Source organism: Pristis pectinata, chromosome 6 (assembly GCF_009764475.1).
Source record: "Pristis pectinata isolate sPriPec2 chromosome 6, sPriPec2.1.pri, whole genome shotgun sequence".
Classification (NCBI taxonomy): domain Eukaryota; kingdom Metazoa; phylum Chordata; class Chondrichthyes; order Rhinopristiformes; family Pristidae; genus Pristis; species Pristis pectinata.
In genome coordinates, this window is record NC_067410.1 from 63,500,139 (window position 1) to 63,517,986 (window position 17,848).

General features: G+C 40.6%; 1 protein-coding gene across 1 annotated transcript in view; it reads left to right on the forward strand.

Annotated features, from left to right (window-relative positions):
* The first annotated feature begins 222 nt into the window (after positions 1 to 222).
* LOC127571751 (inner ear-specific collagen-like) overlaps positions 223 to 17,848 on the forward strand; it is a 52,407-nt gene continuing 34,781 nt past the window's right edge. Inside the window, exon 1 of the mRNA XM_052018424.1 lies at positions 223 to 429. The gene's annotated coding sequence lies outside the window, so the exon portion shown is untranslated. The remainder of the gene's footprint in view (positions 430 to 17,848) is intronic.

The window sequence follows — 17,848 nt, forward strand, 5'->3', positions numbered from 1 at the left end:
CCTGCAGGGTTTTATTCCCCCTTTTTATGGTTTATGTGCGGTAAATTACGGTTGGCGAGGCAGCAACATCAGCTGCCCAACTGTGTGGGGATCCCCGCTGGCAAGATGCCGACCGACTGGCCAGTCCCGCCCGCCCGCCGACTAAACTGAAGCGGCGCGCTCGTGCGCGCGGTAGACCCACCCCGCGCGCGCCGTTTAAACTAACGGTCGGCGAGAATTAGGCGCGCCGGCTGCGGGGGGGGGGGGGGGGGAAGGGTCTCAGATGAGCGCTCGCGTCGGCCGGCGGAGGGCCGCCGTCGGGAGCCAACCAACCGCCCGCCGAACAGCTGGCGTTTACCTCTGGCCGAGGTCACAGACCTCGCACTATGTATGCACATGCGCGCCGTCGATTTCGTGCGCCCACCGAGGAGTTTGCGTACAGCCCTCTCGGTAAGGAAGGGCAGCTCGTTTAGCGGGGGAGGGGGGATGTGTGTGGTAAACGTGGGCTCTTGAAGGAAAGAAAGCCAACTGGGGAGGGTGGCTGAGGTCACGGCAGGGCGTGACCTTTGACCCTGATGGAGGGAGGCGAGTCACGTGCCGCTGCAATGAAAAGGGACCGCGATCAACTTTCAGCCCACGTTGGGCGAGCGGTGCCCACCTCAGTAATGAGGGTGTGAAGCCTGAACCGCCGTCAATCTCCGGCTCACTTGTACAGGGGATGTCAGCTGCCGAAAACTGTGGCCCTCTTTCAGTAGTGTAAGTCTCTATGTGGCCCCTAGCGACGGTGGCAGCTAAATAAGCATTATCCAACTTCATCCTGTCTTCTAGCATTGTGCCTGTAGGTGCTGGTGCTTCACTTACACATCCAAGTACTTTTTATACATGATGTGGATTTTGCGTCTACCACCCTGTCAGAGAGCGAGTTCCAGACCTGTATCACTAGGTGAAAATATTTTTTCTCAACTCCCCTCTAATCCTACCAATTTCTTTAAAATGGAAGAACCTTTGGTTTTGATTCCCCTATGATAGTTATACAGCACAGAAACAGACCCTTTACCCCACCATGTCCATGCTGACCATTCAGTCCCTATCTATACAAATGCCATTTCTCAGTACTTGGTCTGTAGCTTACAATGCCCTGCCTGTTAAAGTGCTTGTCCAGATGCTTCTTGAATGTTATGAGAAGAACCTGGTTCAACCACCTTCTTAGGCAGTGCATTTCAGATTACAACCACCCTCTGGGTGAAAATACTTTTCCTCAGATCCCCACCTAAACCTCTTACTCCTCATCTTAAACCTATGCCCAACGTCTCTGCCATGGGGAAGTAGCTTCCAATCTGCCCTATCTATGCCTCTTATAATTTTGTATCCTTCTATCAGGGGCTCCCTCAGCTTCCTCTTCTCCAAAGGAAACAAACCCAATTTATCCAGTCTCTCCTCATAATTGACACATTCCATCCCGGATCACATTGTGGTGAATCTCTTCTGCACACTGGAGAGTCCTTCCTACAGCGTGGTGACTAGAAATGCACACATTATTCTAGATGCAGCCTAACTGATGTTTTACAATGTTGTACTAAGACCTACCTGCTCTTGTACTCTATGCTTCAGCTAATGAAGGCAAGCATCCCATATGTCTTCTTCACCAATGTATCTACCTGTGCTGCCAGCTTCAGGGATATTTGGACTTGTACATGAAGGTCCCCTTGTTCCTCAGTACCTGCCAGGGCCCTACCATTCATGGTATCTGTCATACCTTTAATTGATGTACCATAGTGCATCACCTCACACTTATCAGGATTAAATTCCATCTACCATTGCCTTGCCCAGCTTACCAGCTGATCAATATCATTCTGTAGCCTAATAGTACCTTCTCCACTATCAACAACACCACCAATTTTTCTGTCATCAGCAAACTTACTTATACTTCCTACATTCACTTCCAGGTCATTATGTATATAACAAACATCAAATGTCCTAGCATCAATCACTCTTATACACTGCTGGTCACCGGTTTCCAATCACAAAAGCAACCATCCAGTATCGTCCTCTGTTTCCTATTACCAAGCCAATTTTGGTTCTAATTTGCCAACTTGTCTTGGATTCCAGCATTCCATGGAGGACCTTGTCAAAGGCCTTATTGAAGTCCATGTAAATCACATCAACCCCACTATTCTCATCCATGTATTTAGTTATCAAAAAACTCAAATAAATTAGACAGACAGTATCACCCACCAACAAATCCATATTGATTATCCCTGATCAGTCCCTGCCTTTCCCTGTGCAGATTAATCCTAACCTTCAGAACCCCAATTTCCCAACAACTGATGTTAGACCAACTAGCCTGTAATTACTTGGGTTTTCCCTGCTGCCCTTCTTAAATAAAAGGACCACGTTTGCAGTCTTCCAGTTATCTGGCACCTTGACAAAGATTTAAATATCTCCATCAGGGCCCCAGCTTCCCATAGCAACCTGGGATACATCTCATCAGGCCCTGTAAATGTAACTACATTTATGCCTGCTAAGGCATGAAATACATCCTTTTTAATCTTAGTGTGCTGTAGAAATACACCATCCCAAGTGAAATCTCCATGTACAACGTTGCTCTCCTTGGTGATTACAGATGAAAAATATTAATTTAAGATGTCTGGCTCCACGTACAGATTGCCCTTTTGATCTCTAAGGGGCCCCACTCTTTCCCAGGTTACTCTCTTGCTCTTAATATATAAAATACCTTGGCATTTTCCTTAATCTTATCTGCCTGTAATATTTCATGACCTCCCTTTGCCCTCCTACACTCTATATCCTGAGAGCCTTCTCCATTTGCAGTGCTTTATGCCTGCCATATGCTTCCTAATTTTTCTTTATCAAACCTTTGATATCCCTTGGCATCCTGGGTTCCCTGGACTTGCCATCTTTCCCTTTACTCTTGTGGGAACACGTTGGCCCCAAACTCTCACTATTTCACTTTTAAAAGATTCCCACTTCCTAAATATACATACACCTGTACGTAGCTGCTCCCATTCTACATTTGCCAGGTCATGTCTAGAGTGAAACTCCATTAATTAAGCACACTCAGGACTTTGGTGTTGCTGGACCAGCAGATTTTCTGAACTATTGGATGTTATTTTACTAATATTCCAATACACATCTAGTTCACTTTTTTAAAAGATGTTACACAGTAACATTGCAGTGAAGCCCAGTAAGTTTCAAGGGAGGGCAGTCAACAGAAACAGGTGAGTTTAGAGCTAGTGCTGGAAGTGGGGTTCCAGTGAGTGGTTGGGGAGTAGAGGAACCAGGGTCCCAGTGAGTGGTCAAGGAGCGTGGGGACCAGTGAGGGATCTGGGAGCACAGGAACTGGGGACCTGGTGAGTGAAAGGGAGTTCAGGAACCAAGGTCTGGATGAATGGAAAGTGCAAACATCACTTGGTGAGCCAGATGCTAAACCATAGGGGTTTCTGAATGGTCAGATATTGGATTTTCAGATTTTTACTGTAATGATATTGTAGTTAACCTTCCCCCATTCAGACACTTAATTTCTATACCATCCTTATCCCTTTCCATAACTACTTTAAACCCTACTAAATTATAGTCACTGTCCCCAAAGTGCTTGCCACTGACTCTTCATCCATTTGCCTGGCTTCATTTCCTAGGATTTGGTCTAGCACGGCCCCATCACTGGTAGGACTATCTCAGTACTGGCACATGAAGCTCTCCTGGATGCACATTTAAATTTGCTCCCCATCTAATCCTTTTACATTAAGGTGATCCAGTTAATATTGGAGAAGTTGAAGTCCCCCATTACTACAATCCGATTCTTCTTGCACCTCTCTGTGATTTGCCTGCATATCTGCCTTTCTATTTCCTTCTGACTGTTTGGAGACCTGTAGTATAATCCCAGCAAAATGATTGCCCTTTTTTTATTTCTGAGCTCTGCCCATATGCCTTAATTTAAAGAGCCTGCTTCCTTCATTACAGCCATGATGCTCTGCTTGATCAATAATGTAATGCCCCCTTCTTTGCATCCCTCCTGTCACGCCTGAAACTTTGTTTCCCTGGAACTTTGAATGACCAGTCCTGCCCTTCTCTCAACCATATCTTGGTGATTGCAATAATATTTTATTCACATGTGCTGAATAGCACTGTAAGTTCATTTGCCTTACCACTCGGGCTCCTTGCATTAAAACAGATGCTATTTAGCCTTCCATGTCTTTTATCATGCCCATATCTGCTCTGCCCACTGGACTGACCTAGTTTTTCTTGTATACTAGACTGAACCTCACCCCTAGTTGTAGATCTGTTTTATGTCCCATCCCCTTGCTAAGTTAAGACCTTCTTAACAGCATGAGCAAACCACCCAGGAAAGATATTAGACCTGATCTGGTTCAGGTGCATCCTGTCTTGCTTGCACAGGTTCCACCTACCTCAGAAACATTATCAATGATCCAAAAATCAAAACCCCTCACTCCTGCACTATCTCCTTAGCCATGCATTCATCTGACCTACTTCTTATTCCTATACACAGAAGCACATTGTACTGGAAGTAATCCAGAAATTGGAGGTCCAGCATCTGCTCAGGGAGTTAAGTCTTCCCTATTTAATCTCTTCAGGCACCTCATAATTCTATACACCTCCGTTAAGTCTCCCATTAGTGTCTCTGTTCCAAAATAAAACCTCAAACTATTGAATTCTTCCTCATAACTAACATTTTCCAGTACTTACAACATCCTTATACGTGGAAGTGAAGTTGCGTCCTAAGTAGAATTGTTAACAGTTCTTAGCATAACCTCCATGGATCTAATGTTCTGTGCCTCACTTGATGAGAAAAAGATCCTTTATTGCCTTTTGTACCACATTATCAATCTGTCTTGTGCCCTTTTAAATATCTGTGGACATACATTGCTTTGTTTCTTCACACCTCTCAGTATCTTCCCATTTATTGTATAAAGTGAGTGGGCAAAGATCTGGCAAATAGAATATAATTTGGGAGAATGTGAATTTGTACATTTTGGCAAGAAAGTATAAAGGAATCATATTATCTAAATGGTAGAGAGATTGTAGGGCTCTGAGATGCAAAGGCATCTGGCTGTCATAATGTATGATTCACAAAAGTTAGTTAGCAGGCACTCCAAGTAATTACGAGGGCTAACAGAATGTTAGCATTTTTTGGTGGGAAATTAATACAGTATTAGGGACATTATTCTTTTGTTACAAAGGGCATTGGTGAGACCACATCTAGAGTATTGTGTATGATGATAGTCCCCTTGTTTCAGAGGAGGTTCCTAGACCAGTACTTGGGGTGTGTTATGAGGAAAGGTTGGGTAGGCCAGCCTTGTATATGCTGGAGTTTAGAAGAGTGTAAAAAGACTTGAGTGAAATGTAAGGTCCTGAGGGGAAATGTCAGGGTATATAAGCAGAGGATGTTTTCTCTTGTGAGAACAAATGGTAAAAATAAATGGTCATCCTTATAAGACAGATGGGTGATTTTTTTTCTCTCCCAGAGGGTCTTTGGTCTTTAGAACTCTTCTTCAAACTGAAGCATATAAACCAAAACCTACAAGCTGAAGCTCATCAGGTTCTAATTCCCACTCCCTTTCTACTCACCATGTTCACTGGAAAATTTACTACTGTGCAATTTGTATAAGAAAAAGTATAAAGTAAGTGTAATATATCGTGCTGGGTACTAATAGGAGTAACATCCAATAGTCTCAAGAATCTGCCAGTTTAGCAACACCAAATTCCCAAGGGCACTGGATTATCAGAGTTTTCACTGAGCTACGTGCAACCTCGGTGGAAACAAGTCTTCCGGCTGAAAAATCACTGCCAACCGCTGAGCCAATTTTAGATCCAATCTGCCACTCTCTCTTAGATCTCATGGGCCTAACCAGCCAGCTATGTGTAATCTTGTCAAGAGCCTTGCTAAAATCCACATAGAGTGCATAAAACACACTGCCCTCATCCACCCTCTTTGTTTTCTCCTGAGAAAATTCAATTGTTAGTCAGACACACGCCTTTCCTTAACAAATCCTTTCTGATTGCCTATGTTAATCAGTTCTTCTCCAAATTAGGGTTTATATTGTTTTCCAGAATTGATTCCAATAATTTGACTATCAAAATTAAAATAATAGGTGTTGGTATCTCCTTTCCAAACAGTACAAAATTATATAGCAGATTTCTGGCATCATTACTATCAGATTCTTTGAAGATTACTTCCTTACTTCTTTTAACATTCCAGGATATATTTTATTCAGAGCAAAATACTTTTATTCTGGCCTGCTCACTTTTGAAGGCCCAAATTCCTTAAAATCATACTCTCGTTATCCCAGCCCACAGTTCACAGACTCCTCATTAATTATGTTATCATGTACTTGCCCACATTCTCTGCCTCCACCCTAACGAGTCCTAATCTTAATTACCCTCCTGATCTTTATGTATTTAAAACACACTTGGGTTTTCTTTGATTTTACTTGGCAGAATTTTATCATGCTTCTCTTGTTCCTCATTCCCCTTTTAGTTTCATCCCTATACTTTTGAATTTTTTCTTCTTCAACTTTCTACAGTATTAAGCTCTTGGTGTCTGGCATAAGTTTCTTTTTTTTGCCTTATTTCATCCTTTATGTACCTTGTCTTCCCGGGGGTTCTAAATTTGGCAGTTTCTGGAGATGTATTTATCCTGAAACTTTTAAATCTCTTTCTTACATACCTCTCATTCGTCTGACATTGATTTACCATCCAGTGGTTACTTCCAATCCACTTTTGCTAAATCACTTCTCCGTCTGTTAAAATTTGCCATCCCTCAGTTTAAAAACTTTTTTAAATTACATTTTTTTACATTTTAATTTACAGTGTGGTAACAGGCCCTTCCGGCCCAATGAGTCGGCGCCGCCCATTTTAAACCCAAATTAACCTACCCATATGTCTTTGGAATGTGGGAGGAAACCGGAGCACCCGGAGGAAACCCACGCAGACACGGGAGAATGTACAAACTCCTTACAGACAGCGACGGGAATCAAACCCCGATCGCTGGCGCTGTAATAGCGTCGCGCTAACCGCTACACTAATTTTACCTTTGTCCGTTTCCATGACAATGCTAAATGTATTTAGGTTTAGAGTCAGGGAGACTGAATAGGCAGCTCTGGCTAGCATTAAAGACTGGATGCTACCCAGCTACTCCACAATGAAACTGAATTAGAAATAAAATGTACTGCAAAAGTGGGGTGGGAGGGGGGAGCACTGAGCAAAAAAAAGCTGTTTTGTGAGCAGACTCCTTAGTCTCCTTAATGACAATTGGTCAGGTTACCTAAAGCTTACTATCAATAGCGAATGTGTATGGGGAGAACACCCCTCCACCTCATTTCTACATCATTGACATTAATCATTGCCAACAGGCTTCCATAGTTAATTTGTATAATTAGTTAATTTTTTGCCTGTTTTTGTGCAAATGTTAGCCTCACAAATGCAGGTTTGCCTGGCCCTCAGAATACCAAATGCTACTCAATCTTAAACAAACAATAAATTCTTAGCTACTCAATTTTCCTACTCGTGGGTTGGTCAGGTTAATCATACTGACCAAGTATCCTTATTTTTCATTAACTAGCCTAACAAATATAGTAACCTATTTTTCTCAAATTTATTCTTTCTTCTGTATTTTCAAAATAACTGGTTTGATTAATACTAATGAACAGTGGTGAATCTATAAAAATGCATTCTTAGAAATGTTACCCTGAGTGGATAAATACAGTGTCTACAGTGGAATTGAAAGAAACAACTCGCTCCTTTATCATCTCAACCTGCTTCACAGCCAATGAATTACTTTTGAAGAAGTGTCACTGTTGTTATGGGCAAACAGGACAGTTAATGTTCACATCACAAGGTTCCATCACAAGCAATGACATAAAATTATTGTTAGCTGCTGGTTGAAGGAAAAACTAAACTTATTACTTCATAAATTCGCCTTATCAGGCCTGGTTTTACATCTCAGTCAAAAATAGGGTATTCATGAGAGTGCAGCTTTCCATAGTAATGCACTTAAAAGTTGATCCAGATGAAGTAACTTAATCCTGAAATGGGACTTTAAACCATTCCATTCTAACTGAGAAATAAGAGTGCCACAGCTAGCACCTTAAAACACAAAAGAACATTTTTTCCCCCAGCTTCAGTCCCTAGTCATTACTGCACTTCACACTCACAAGCTGGATTTAGATAAATGGTACTTTAGAGAAGGTGGCTTCTAATTCAGTCTCCTGTTATTCTGAGATTGTCTCAAATGTCCGTTGTTGATTTCAGAGCAAATGCAGAGCTTATTAAATATAAGGTCTTCTGGGTTATGTGCTGGTTTACAAACTGCTCTCAACAGCAAAGAAGAAAATGAAAAAATATTCTAAGTATGCTCTATACATCTTACGTTTGTTTAATTTATGTTTTTCTTATGAATGCTGCTTATATGATGCAATGTGCCTGTGATGCTGCTGCAAGTTTTTCATTGCACCTACGCATACATGTACTTGTGCATATGACAATAAACTCAACTTTGACTTTGAAGTTTGTCAGGTTTGTAAACATGTTAGTGCCTGCAGTATTATTTACAGTGTTAATAATTGCTGAATTATTTCATTTGTTAGCATTGCATAAATATTTCCAGATATCAGCAGAATCATTAAGACTTATATTTAGATAGCACATTGAACATGATCAAATGTTCTGATTTGCTTTTTATTTTACTTGCTCAGGGAAGCATCACATTAAGTACACACCTCCAGCTGTTGGAAGAAAGTGGTGTTGAACCTTCTTGATATAAATTGGTTTTACAATTCAAAGCCTTCAAGTAATGCTGAGAATAAATTAGTTTGACAATGTGAGGCTAATTTCACATGTAGACCAGACTATGCGGGGAATCGATTCCCTAATAAAGAATTTTGTTGAAACAGTTATAAATTTTACAGCAATCAGGTATTTTTCGTGCTCATTTTTTCTGATGCCAGTAAAATGACCTCCCTACACCACTGCATCCTTGTAATGGCCTTTTAGAGTAATAGGTATGATTTTGGCTGAGATACTCATTCTGTTAGTATTCTAGTTATAGGTTCTATTCACAAGGAGTTGGATAAAAAATTAGAGAGGACTTATTGATATCAATGCCTGAGTTCTTGATTGGAGGCCAAGAAGATGTAAGATTTTGATTATTGGACCTATCAATAATGGGGACCTTGGCCCAGAAAGCCAAATGTTTGCAGCAAATTAAAACTGTGATGGTGCTGCAGAGACTGAAGATGTGCAGTTGATAGCAGTGAAGAGTCTTTAAAGGCCATCCTTCGCATTATTTTTAGAGTGGTTTTCCCTGCATTGCAAACATTTAGAACAGGAATCTCTTCGCTCACTTTATTTTTCCATGGATAAAATGAACTATGATTTGACTTAACACCAAAGTGGGAGGTTACCTGAAGTTTCTGAATCTCCTACTATACTGGCCTTTGAATCTGGGTTTCATTATGAAAAAATGATACAAGATGGAAGAGTGAATAATTTGTAGCTTTCTTTTCAGTTTAAGTTTTTTTTTCATGGAAGAAGTTGAAACAGAGACATCTAAGTCTGATAATAGAGTTTTGCAGTCTGAACTGCTCTGCTCTGGAAGTTAGATAGAGTGTTTCTCGTAATTTGCACATGTGCAAATGACTCATTTTCCATATGGTACATAAGCACTATGTCATCAGTCTTTGTACACTACTTGATGAGACATATACCTGGAAAAATTAGGCCACATTGCTCTAACTTGAATCAGTCAATAGTCACAACAAAAGCAAACCCTCAAGGTGCTACATTCATTGAAATGGCATGCTTTAAAGGGCAACCCACACACTGTGCTCAAATTTCTGCAATGTATTGCATAAAATTCTGGAGGCATGCTATGTAGCTTATGGGGTACAGCAATTCAGACTGCAATGCTCTAATATCACATTTAGATATCTCTGTTTCAATTCTATTTATGACCTTGACCACATCCCCTGGCTCCGCACATAGGGGACCCACTCTTTCCCTGACTATCCTTTTGCTCCTGATATAGAATGTCTTGGGTTCTCCTTAATCTTACTTGTCAAGCATATTTCATGATCTCTTTTTGCCCTCTATTTTGTTCTTGTTCTCTTATACATGCTCTATATTCCTCAAGAGACTCACTTGATTCCAGTTGCCTATACCTGACATATGCTTCCTTTTTTTCCTGACCAAATCTTAAGTATGCTTTGTCATCTAAGGTTTCCTAATCTTGCCATCTTGGCCTTTCACCCTTACTGGAACATGCTATTCCTGAACTCTTACTAATTCTCTTTTAAAAGAAACCAACAAGTCAGATGTCATTTTATCCTCAAGCATCTGCTCCCAGTCTACTTTCTTCCCCTACTTTATAACCTTAACTTGAGGACCAACCTTATCACTTTAAATAACCACCTTGAAACTTACAGAATTACGTTCACTGTTCCCCAGTATTTCCCCCACTGACACTTCCAGCACCTGTCCAGTTTCATAAGATAGAGTACTGCCCTTTCTCTAGTGGGACTATCTATATTTTGCCTCAAGAATCTCTCTTGGATGCACTTAACAAATTCCACCCCATCTAAGCCCCTTGCACTAAGGCAATTCCAGTCAATATTGGGAAAGGTAGAATCCCCCACTATTATAACATTATTGCTCTCAACCTTTTTGGCGATTTGCTTCACAGAGACTTTGGCTGTGGTTCACTGTTATTTCCACACATACCATGGGTTCTTCTGTGATGGTCCCACTGGATGTGCTGCATAACCAAGCTGGTCTGAATGTACAAGGTATGGACTAAAATAATTACCTATAGGTTCTCCTAAGGAACCCACTCCACAAGTTCCATGCCTTGTCATGGGGATTGACCAGTGTCACCGGAGAGCCAGGGACAGGAGGGATGGAACAGCTTGTATTTGAAATCCTATCCACCACCCCCAGCCCCAGAGTATGCAGAGTGATGGCCTGTACTCATTACACCTTAGACAGTTTCAGATACCGTACCCCTTTTCTTCGAAAGGCTACCACTCTGAATGTGCAAAACATGGTTGACCATGAGAAGAACTTGCATGACTCAGACAGTCCAGTTAGCCTCCTGCAAAAGCTAGCTAACAGGAGGACTCAGTCCTTGTCTGACATCCTCTAACAGAAAGAGGCAGATATAGAGCAGCTGTGAAAGGATAATGATCATGGCAGGCAACGTAGAAGAGAGGGTCTCTGGACTTGCTATAGGAGTAATCTAATCGCCTGTAGGTTCTCCTGAAGGTGCCACTCCATGGGTTCCATGCCTTGTCTTGGAGATTGACCAGTGTAGAACCCAAAGACCATGCATAGAGCAGCCATTAATATTCATTTCACAAGGGAACATGGTTAGAGCTCAGTGCATCATAGTCACTCTTCCCTGCAACTCCAGTAGACCTCATATACAGCTGTTATTGAAAGATTTCAATCATATCTGTAGAGAAGTGTCCGGTAAGATTGTACAAGGTTGGTCATACCAATAGGGAAATTCCACAAATGAATGCAACATTAGAGTCTCCACATAATATAAACACAAAATATGGTGATGCATACAGATTTTTTCTTTCCAAAATTTTAAGTGCTTCAGGAAACTTGACTCTGAAGATACATCACACTGATTGCACAAATAAAAATAACATTACCTGAGGATATATTTTAAATAACATTGAGGATATGACAAATCACATTGATGAAGGTAGAGCAGTGGATGTGGTGTACATGGATTTTAGTAAGGCATTTGATAAGGTTCCTCATGGAAGGCTCATTCAGAAAGTCAGGAGGCATGGGATCCAGGGAAGCTTGTCTGTGTGAATTTAGAATTGGCTCACCCATAGAAGACTGCTGGTGGTTGTAGATGGAGAGTATTCTGCCTGGAGGTTGGTGAGCAGTGGTGTTCCGCAAGGATCTGTTCTGGGACCCCTGCTGTTTGTGATTTTTATAAATGACTTGGATGAGGATGCGGAAGGGTGGCTTAGTAAGTTTGCAGATGACACGAAGGTTGGTGGTGGTGTGGATAGTGTAGAAGGTTGCTGTAGGTTACAAGAGGACATTCATAAGATGCAGATCTGGGCTGAGAAGTGGCAGATGAGAGTTCAATCCAGAAAAGTGTAAAGTGATACACTTTAAAAAATTGAATTTGAAGGCCGAATACAAGGTTAATAGCAGGAGTCTTAGCAGTGTGGAGGAACAGAGGGATCTTAGAGTCCACATCCATAGATCCCTCAAGGTTGCCATGCAGGTTGATAGGGTTGTTAAGAAGACGTATGGAGTGTTGGCCTTCATTAGTCGGGGTATTGAGTTCAAGAGCCGTGAGGTTATGTTACAGCTCTATAAAACTCTGGTTAGACTACACTTGGAGTATTGTGTTCAGTTCTGGTCGCCTCATTATAGGAAGGATGTGGAAGCGTTAGAGAGGATGCAGAGGAGATTTACCAGGATGCTGCCTGGATTGGAGAGCATGTCTTATGAGGAAAGGTTAAGTGAGCTAGGGCTTTTCTCTTTGGAGCAAAGGAGGATGAGAGGTGACTTGATAGAAATGTACAAGATAATAAGAGGCATAGATCGCGTGGACAGTCAGAGACTCTTTCCCAGAGCGAAAATGGCTAACATAAGGGGGCATAATTTTAAGGTGATTGGAGGAAAGCATAGGGGGGATGTCAGAGGTAAGTTTTTTATAGACAGAGTGGTGGGTGTGTGGAATCATCTGATGGCTGAGCTGAGGGACTTAGTGCTGACCAAAAATATTAGTGGCATTTTCATTAATGATGTTACTTTTAAGGCTGATAAGCAAAATGTGAACAAACCAAACTTAGTGGACATCAAAGCTCCTTGAAAATGCTCAACCACTTTTGAAAAATGCCTTGCCAATACAGATAAAACACTACAATTTAAAACTTTCTGCAACATCAGTGTTATGTCTCTGCTTATTATGACTGGAGTCCTAATGTGTTTCAGTGCTGCTGAGTATCAGCATCTAAGTTCAATTTTATTGGTCAACGTGGTTTTATGAAAAGGAAATCATGTTTGACAAATGGGTGTATATATCAAGCAAAGTTGATAGAGGGGGAACCGTAGATGTAGTACTTTTGGATTTCTAGAAGGTATTGTCACATAAAAGACTAATTCATAAGATAAGACTACAGTATTGGGGCAAGTATGTATCAAACATGGATTGAAGACTTGTTAACACATAGAAGACAGAGAGTCGGAGTAAATGACTCTTTTTTGGTTTGGAAGTATGTAACTAGTAACTGGAGTTGCAGTCACCTGATGGAAATGCAATTTTACAAGGGTTCAGTGGTGCATATTTCTTCAGCTACCTTGTTGCCACAGTTCACATCAAACTGACTTAACTATGTGAAAAACATGTTTAGTTCATCTCTTAACTCTAAAATTACAGAAACTGGGGTAGAAAATCATTTTTGGTCAACAGAGGCAAAAACACCTATGATGTCAGCTATTCATTGTAGTTATTAGAAAAGAACTTTGCCAGGGGAATACAGTCTGTGGCCAATAATTTGGCAACATTAATTTTGGGAGTAGAATACAATGGATGGCTAACACCATAACATCTGCTTAGTAACCAAAGATGAATTCCTACCTTGTCACTTTTTTAAAAAACTTGTTTCCATCATTTGAGTCAGTAATCTAAGTGCTAAATATTTTTATCTGTGACCACTGGAGGCAGCAGTGCACCATCTCGATGAGGAATCTGAAGGAGAGACTGAAACAAAATGCTGCTTATTGAACAGGGCTGTTCCATTTGATACTAGTGTTTCTTGCACATACAGAAGCTGTGGTATTTTCAGGTAATGCTGATCCATACAGAGCAAAAGAGCTGTATATTTTTCCAGAGAATTTACAAGTTTTTCAATTGGACATGTAAACAACCATTGCAGAATCTTCTACTAGAACTACCTTGGTATTGGAGAATTGGGCTGGTGAGAGGGATAATGGTAGGTTATGATGTTGAATGCATGGATTTACCTACCCAATGGGACCAGCCATGACTGCAGTGTGGCTACAACAGTAGGGCAGAGGCTAATAACTGATCGATCCCTTAAGGCTTCCTTTGTTTACTAAGCTTAAGACAGGAATATGATGGATATGACTATGATTCCCTCATAGATGGATATGAATGGATGGGTATCATGATATTATCATGAAGGCTATGAATATGATTCCCAAGTGGGTGCCACTGCAACTCAAAATGTTTGATAGTAATCAGGACAAAGCAATTCACTTATTGGTGACACATCCAAAGATAACAAATCTGGTCATCTATTGTCAGGATGTTGCAGTTAGTTTTGTGCATGATCTACAGAATCTGATGCAATAACGTTTCAAGATTAATTCAACAGATGCACGTATTAGCCTCAGTTGTCACAAAGGATGGGAATATTATTGCATCATCCTGACTCAGGTATATCCTTTCTTTCTGTGAACAGCATCTTTATCCTGGAATGTCTACCTCAGACCAACAGCTTAAAGGATTGCCACCAGTGTCTTAGACATAGATAAAAAATTTAGAGCTGGCTGGCATTTCCTGTGCCAGTAGAGGAAATCCAGTTCCATATACTCATATTCCTTGTTACTTTCTACAGAAAGACAAAGGAATTTGATATTCAGCTGGATGTTCTAGGAAATTAAATAGACATCCGAGTGATGATACAGTACAAGGACTTGGTCAATATAGGAATACTAAAAACTATGCCTCTTTCAGTTCTGTTACATCAACAACTGAACATTTTTGTGGAGAAGAAATTTCTTGAGAGACCAACCCCTTTTACTAATGAGTTACAAATAACACCTGACAATGAGGAGTAGCTGATCAGAAAATCTACTGCCTTGCTTCATTAGTTAAATTAGACTCACTTATTAGTATACTCCTTTAGAAAACAAGGCCCTGATTTTCATTCCCACTGCCACCATTCCTTCTGCTTCTCACATCATCCCATCCCACCTTTTCCCTCTGTTTTTGTGCCGTAAAAGAGAACCATTCCTAAAGTATACCTCACACTGAATACAGGTCCCAAATGCAACCACAATAATTTCTCCATAAGGATTTGCTCCTATTAAAGGGAGATGAGTTGAGGAAAAATGCCAAATTTATGAATCTATCCTCAACTGTTTAAACCCTCAGGAAGGAGGTACAGAAGCCTGAAGTCCCACACCACCAGGTTCAAGAACAGCTACTTCTCTTCAACTATTCGGTTCTTGAACTAACTGGGAAAAACCTAAGTCACCACTACAGTTTAGCAACACTATGGTCACTCTGATCACTTTGCACTAAAATGGACTTTTTTTTGTTCTAATTGCATCCTTTTTCTTGTAAAATTGTGTATAATTTCTGTTTATGTTTTTCTTGTGAATGCTGCTTATGTGATGCTATGTGCCTGTGATGTTGCTCCAAGTAAGTTTTTCATTGCACCTATGCATACATGTACTTGTGCATATGACAATAAACTCAACTTTGACCTTGTATAGTTCTGGTGAAGACCAATATGTAATTCTTTTGTTGTGATTCCCAACACTGAATATTTGTTCCAGATAGGGTCTGACTTTGGCTCTGTACAACTGAAGCATAAACTTATTTGATTATCAGATTGGGGGGCTGGATGAGGGGGGGGAATAGATCCCAGTCTCATGCGTTGACCTATCAATGGTTAGATTGGAAACTCATGTTCTTGACTTTCAGGAGCATTGAGATGGGTAGATTTTCATTATAGGATTCTCAAAGCGTATCTGATTTGTGGAAGATTTTCTTTTGAAAGTTTAGCCCATTAGTTGATGGAACAGAGCCACAAAAAAAGTACATGATCAAAGAGGTGATCTTCTCCTTGTCCACCTTTGTAATTTGTAAACTCAGTAGGAAAGTAAATAAAATGGACTATGAAATGGATTATCCATGAGATATTTTCTGAAAGACTGTGACAGCACTTAAGTGGCATCCATTAACAGTGGAACCTGAGCCCATGGAGCTGGGTGTGGTTGCCATAATCTCTTCAGTGCAGCTAGAGTTTTGCGTGTTTCAAGTGAGATTAGGTAGATAGCAAGTTGAAATAAAACAAAACACTTCAATCATAAGAAGAGGTTTAGGATGGATGGTTTCAACTGGCGTAAACAGGATTAGTCATCCATCTGACATTACACAACCCACCATTAGAGTTTCAAAATAAGAAGCATATCACTTTCACACCTTTATTCAATTTGTGCAGAAAGGAAGAATGATTACAAATACAAAGGCTCATTAACAAAGAACAGAACAGTGCAAATGGAATGGCATTATAGAGATGAACAATACATTATCTGAAAATGTAATATCAGATTAGTTTAACCTGCAAAATGTTATTGTGATCAGTTTTATTGAGCAAGAAGTGAAGGGAGAGGCTATATCTGAATCATCTTTAGTACTAGCAGATAGAATTAATTGAAAGTAGGACACACTTTCTAGGCTCCCATGCACATGCCTGAAAGTAGGTCCTTTTATTGATGTGAGCAAATGGCATTTTAGTCTGATCTAAAGATGCTGATGTGCACCTAAGTGGATAGCAGACTATTTTTAGAAGAACAATGACAAAATTCCTGACTTGCCTGAATTTAAAAAAGAATAAACATAGTAAAATCTTTTGCGGAAGTAATGGGCAATCTATCCATAGATGGTAATTATTTCAGATTCCTGTTTTTTCAAAATGGATTCACAAAGCTTGAAGATGAACGAGATCAACTTCCATTAGCACTAACGAGATATAATCAAGCACTTATTTAGAGGAATGAAAAATTGGTTTTATGGAGGGAATATAGGTGGAAAGTGGCTGAAGGATGTTGAACAAAGACATTAAGTATGCACTGGAAGTTTGATTCTGAAGACTAGAGAATATAACATAAGGGTTTAGAAATTCATTCACATAACACTTTAGCACTGGATGAAATGGGATGTTCTAGGTATTGGTATTGGTATTGGTTTATTATTGTCACTTGTACCGAGGTACAGTGAAAAACTTGTCTTACAAACCGATCTTACAGGTCAATTCATTACACTGCAGTTACATCAAGTTAGTACAGAGTTCATTGATGTAGTACAGGTAACAAAGAACAGTACAGAGTAAAGTGTCACAGCTACAGAGAAAGTGCAGTGCAATAAGGTACAAGGTCACAACAAGGTAGATTGTGAGGTCATAGGTCATAGTCCATCTCATTGTATAAGGGACCTGTTCAATAGTCTTATCACAGTGGGGTAGAAGCTGTTCTTAAGTCTGGTGGTATGTGCCCTCAGGTACCTGTATCTTCTACCCGATGGAAGAATAGAGAAGAGAGAATGTCCCGGGTGGGTGGGGTCTTTGATTATGCTGGCTGCTTCACCAAGACAACGAGAGGTAAAGACAGAGTCCAAGGAGGGGAGACTGGTGTTCACGATTTGCTGGGCTGTGTCCACAACTCTCTGCCGCTTCTTGAGGTCTTGGGCAGAGCAGTTGCCATACCAAGCCGTGATACATCCAGATAGGATGCTTTCTGTGGTGCATCAGTAAAAGTTAATCAGTTGCTTTCTGATATGAGGTGTACTTGCATATCTGATACAATTTCAGCACCAGGTGTGTATCAAGTGATGACATTCCCTGTGGAACACATGTCTTTTAGTGTCCCTGGAGAATTAAGTGCATGTTCTCATGGGAGCGACCAGCATTGGCCACTGTCAGGACAACTGTGTTTCCATCATACCGTGTCAGGCTTGGATCTTTCTAAATTTAAATTCCATTGTTAAATTCAAATAATTTAAAAAATAGGAGGATGATTAGGCCATATTGTCCCTCAAGCCTGTGCC